Raw genomic sequence first — 5617 nt, forward strand, 5'->3', positions numbered from 1 at the left:
CAGTATATGACTGTACTTCATTGTGTAGAAATATACTTTTGTTCTTCCAGCAGTGAATGGGTACCAGGTAGGATCATATGGATCAGCAAATTAACTGTTAATGTGTATACTGTGAATACACAATGCCTTTAGAAAGTGCACAGATGTAATATGTTATATTTGGGATTACACTTCCTTAGCAAAGTACAAATTGTAGTACTTATTTGGGTCAAGTCCCATATGGAATTCTAACCCACATTCAGAGTGAGGTACCTGATTGCCAGCACACAAAGTCTGCGACCTACCTGACTTAATGAAAGCAATGGTAGCTGAGTGTGTTTGTGTCTGGCAATTAGGTGCCTCACCTTGACAGTGTGGATTTTGATGACTCAAACTGAAGTACTTGAATTTTTACTGTATTACAGATTAACTGTGGCAATGTTATAGAATTGGATGACACTTTGAACACTATTGATCAGTTAGAGAAAATGTTTTAATCATTTATTTTAAATTATACACCTTTCATGGTAGAAGAGAGGCTTATTAGGATCAAATAGCATGAAAAGACATGTCAGATAACATCAAATTATTCAGAAATCTGTTTTGACTGAGATAAAATGATAAATATATTTAAGAAAGAGTTGAATTATTTATACTGTCCATGAAGTCTTTAATTTACAAGTACATAGATTTTGTCCAAAAATGACCATATGCTTAGATCATCATGAAATACTGTTTAGGATTTTGAAGGTCCCATGATGAAAGAGAGCCTTGTCCTTGAGACGGCTGCAGTTACAACACCCACCACCATCATCTCCAACTGTGACAGCTGACATGCTTGTTGCATAGCTGTCATGCTTCAAATGTCTTTCATCAAATCCCTGTTCTGATAATGTAGAGTGCAAGTCCAGAGACTGACCATTGAGTGTTCTTGGTTGGGGGTATGTGGAGGAGAAAAGGGGGTAAATCTTATGTTTAAGACATTTGTTAAAAATATACTGAAATGAAAATTTGTTACCAGGTATTTACGAAAAAGATGAATAGCTAGATATGCTTATGTCCTTAAAAGAAATGAGTTGTATATATGATTAGTTGGCTCTGAATTTCAATATTAAATAAATGTTCTGAAGCAGCAGATTTTTCTTTATAAATAATGTCCCTCCAAGAATATTCAATGGCTGTCACTTACTGGCAAACAAGAATGAGTTTAGCCCGACCTGACAATTGACCCGTACTGGCATGTATGAGTGCCACCCACTGGTGCTTGCCAATGTGAGCGAAGGGGCCCCAGGTTGTCCAAAATGCTACACCGACTACGTGAGAGTCTTACGAGAAAGGCGTTTGCAGCTACGTGCGGAATCAATTTCATGGTCATGCACTGTACATGCACTAGCCTACATCTGCTCTACCTTTCACAAACCAAATGGATTTGCTCATTGCCATGCACCGCCTACTTCTCGTAAACGTGTTCTCTGCGCCGGTCCAACTTATCCTTGTTTGCCACTGTTGTCACTGTTGTCATAATAACATAATTGATATAGTATAGCCCTGTAAATAAAAAAATGGTAGATCTTCCTGATAAACAAAGCATCTGTAAAAAGTAATTTCAATTAGATAGTGTATGGATCACTGATAGTCTAATTATCTGGGCGATCTCATTAAAATCTGAAATATTAGCCTGATATGGTACCTCTCTGCAAAACATTCAGAGAAACATATCAGATTTCTGTGTCTGTATACTTACAGACAGTTCTGAATGTAAATAAAAAAAAAGACATGCCATTTGTTGTCATGGATAGTTAAGTCTCATGTCATCAACACTTGTAAGATGAATATTCAAGTTATATGTGGGCATTTATTGGTTAAACGAGAAATTTCAGGAGTTGAATTGAAGCAAGTGTGTTTTACAAGCCAATATTGGACAAAACCAAGAATCAGTGCTTCCTGATACCATATTGATGGCAAAATTTAATATAGGGTTCATCTGACAAAACAGTATACTGAAGTGTTGTCACTGATCTTCTTGCAGAGTCATTTTGTGCCTGAGTAATTGTATGATTACATGATTACATAAGGCCATTTAGAAAGTGGTCAAATGTAACATGTTGTATTTGGGATTACACTTTCTTAGTAAAGTACAGATTCTAGTACTTTTGTTGGGTTGAGTCCCATCTGGGATTTGAACCCACACCCTAAGTAAGAAAGAAAGAAAGAGTCCTGATCACCAGCACACAAAGTCAGCCGCCTAACCCGTTCAGCCACTGCGACTTCCACAAAAATGGAAGTCGGACAACTGGTAGAATGGCCTTGTGTAATCATAGCTTTCGGCCATGGGAGCCATGCCTGTTTACACTTGTCAGAGGGGTACACAGTCCGCAGTCTAGACTACCAGTTGTCTGACTTCCATTTTTGCGGAAGTCGTGGTGGCTGAACAGGTTAGGTGGCTGACTTTGTGTGCTGGCGATTAGGTGCCGGTCTCTGAGGGTGTAGGTTTGAATCTCGGATGCGACTCAACCCAACAGTAGTAGAATCTGTACTTTACTAAGGTGAGGTGAGGTGAAAGTGGGTTTAATGTTGTGCTTGAGAATATTTCTCTCATATGACGACGTGCACTTGTGTGTATGTGTATGTGCAGCTGCTTGTACTAGCCCAGACTGAAGCTGGTTTTATAGTGCTAGCCAACTGAGATACCATGCCGCAGTGAAGCAAGAATACCCCACTCAGACACATTATACTGACTCCGAGCCAACCAGTCCTTGTACCCAGTAATGCCGAGCACCAGGCAGGGATCAACAAGTACCATATTTTAACATCTTTTGGATCGAACCTGCGACCTTCCGCTCTCCAGGCGGACACTTTACTAAGAAAGTGTAGCCCAAATATAACATAGGTTACATGGATTTATTGTAGTAAAAGACCTGATTTTCATGAGATTGGGGTTTTACAGTGATATGCTCAATTGAAGAATGTGATCAATCGGACTCGTGCGTTGTACATATCAGTTCAGTATTAGAGATAAGAGCCGAGTCTGCCTACATAATTCAAGTACCCTGTATATTATATTGTTTTGCTATATCATTGTGATAAATAACCTGACCCATGTGATCCCAAAGAGTTATTGTAATTCCAGATCTATTGATGCAAAGCTAAAATGCTGTGTCAGCGTGACTGAAACACCACTACCAGTTTTCAGCTTGCCTTGTTGTATACCTTCTCAACTGGAACTTCCCCCTTTGTTCTGTATTTTATTATATACCCATGTAAACTTAGGATAGTAATACAGGGGTGCAATACGGATGACGTGATCAAATTCCGTATTGCACCCCAGATTCCGTATTGACCCCCTACCGCTACGCTATCATTTGTTTTATTAAGTAAAAGATTAATGCAAGATAAGACTGACTGACTGAGTTTAGTTTTACGCCGCTTTTATCAATATTCCAGCAATATCACGGCGGGGGATTCCAGAAATGGGCTTCACATTGTGCCCATGTGGGGGATCAAACCCAGGTATTCGGCGTGACGAGCGAACGCTTTAACCACTAGGCTACCCCACCGCCCCTGCAAGATAAGAGGGTATATAATAAATACAGAACGTCATACTGGTGCATTTGGATGTTTTGTATTTAACGAGAAGAGGTCGTGGGAGCAGAGAAACAACTCATTCTTTGAACTTGTTTCTCTGCTCCCAAGACATCATCTTGTTCAATACAAAACATCCATATGCACTAGTATGACGTTCTATATATGTATTTTATGCCTCAGAAGGTATGCATACACACATGCTTCAGAAGGTGCTAGGACATGATTGCAACAAAATAGAGATAAATTTTGTTTCTGGCCATGACCTTCCTAGACAAGTTCACAAAAAATCATATCCAGATTTTTTCTTCTTCATTACTTGAAACAAAATGTTTTAGGTTCACATTCAAAATTGTGCTCGCTGCATCTAAACATGGTTGCAAATAAAACTGGCACCTACGGAATTTGTGGATTTTGATGAGGTAAACAGCTGAAATGGGTTCATGTTGAGATGGTTGTCATGAAATGTAAGTTTACAGCAACTACTTCTGAATATGGAATCATTGATAACTGCCACCACTGTAGCTGTACAGTAGTCACTTGTTCATTCTGCCTTTGTTTTCATATAATAATGTGAAGGTCACTGCTACCAAACCATGAGTCCATGAAATACATTTCTGTTCATTTAGGGATAAAATCACCTTGTTGCCATTTTGGCAAACGTTGTCTGATGTATTCATATTTCCTCATATACTGAATTCCAAATGAAACGTGAGGATAGATAATATTTGAAATTACATGAAATATCACAAAACACAAACTGTTTCTTCACAACTAACAAGCAGGGCGGATACAGCTTTTTGAGAAAGGAGGGGGAGGGGTGCACACTATTGAGAAAAGGAGGGGTGCACACTTCATTTTCAGCCGAGTTTGAATTGTCATTTAACAAACTTTCAGCATAAAAGGGTGGGAGTGCACAGTCCTCCCCCCCCCCCCTCCTCTATGGATCCGCCTCTGACAAGTTTTACATGATTCACGTTTCTTTTGGAGCTGAGTATAAATGCTATTCCCTGTTCATATGCAGCTGCAATAAATATCCTGCTTTCTATTTTTCAAGAATGTTTTTGTTCATTTATATTACATTATAAACATTGAGACGATTGTTTTTTGCTTACCAGACTGAAAGTCCAGTGAACTTTATCATGAATGCTTATGTTGTGGCACTTTTGTTAATAGTCTGTATGGCATCATCTCAAAGCCACACCTGCCATACTGAAATAGCTATTTATGATAAGAACTTTTTCAGAATGAAATGGTATTTGGTATATGTGTAGTTAGTAGGGGTGCTCAACTATGCCAGAGAATATGCACTAGCTGGTTCTTGAACATTTGTACATCAATGTATTGTATTATGAGCCTTGTATTGCAATACAATACTGTATTGCCATATTGATACACCACTATTAATTAAAAAGGAAGTTCATGCCGATTGGAATTTCAATAATTAACTGGAAATTCCTTAAAATCAATCCCATAGCAGGGCTCCAGATAACTTTTGGGGGTGCGAGTGTACTTACACATCATATTGCAAGTGGAGGTATACTGAGAATTTTGAAGGAGTGCTGACATGTTTTTGTGTGAGCGAGTTGGTGATGTGGTTTGTCTGGATGTTTCATCGATCACTATTTCCAACCATGTATTTGTATTTGAAGACGGATGAGAAATAACTGAGCGACCGTGGGATGCGCGAAATGTCAGGTCCGAATGGATATAAATAGGAACAGTGTAGTTTTTAGCCAATCGAAAAATAGTGACGCATATCGTTGCATGGCAACGCAAGGGATTCCTACTGTCGGGGTTTCCTCATGTGTCAAATCGTGTTTCGCAAAAGAAACTTGACAAGTATTTATCCGAAATAGATTTCCATTTGCACGATACGCACGGAAGTTAAATGTTAGACGTACAAAGGTATTTATGTGCGTACACGATACGCTTGAAATCTTATATTATGTCGTACTTAATTGATTTTGAGGCGTACATTACGCCTGTACGGCCCTTATCTGTAGCCCTGCATAGTTTATGGGTCAATACACAAGCTATATCAACAGAAGACTCG

General features: G+C 39.0%; 1 long non-coding RNA gene across 1 annotated transcript; it reads left to right on the forward strand.

The window, feature by feature from the left end:
* The first annotated feature begins 2323 nt into the window (after positions 1-2323).
* LOC124271902 lies at positions 2324-2497 on the forward strand. The gene is made up of 2 exons (XR_006897176.1): positions 2324-2357; positions 2415-2497. It is a non-coding gene; the product is annotated as an uncharacterized LOC124271902 (long non-coding RNA).
* Positions 2498-5617: the final 3120 nt, after the last annotated feature.

Source organism: Haliotis rubra, unplaced genomic scaffold, assembly GCF_003918875.1.
Source record: "Haliotis rubra isolate DU_JTF1 unplaced genomic scaffold, ASM391887v1 Scf164, whole genome shotgun sequence".
In the NCBI taxonomy this organism is placed as follows: Eukaryota; Metazoa; Mollusca; class Gastropoda; order Lepetellida; family Haliotidae; genus Haliotis; species Haliotis rubra.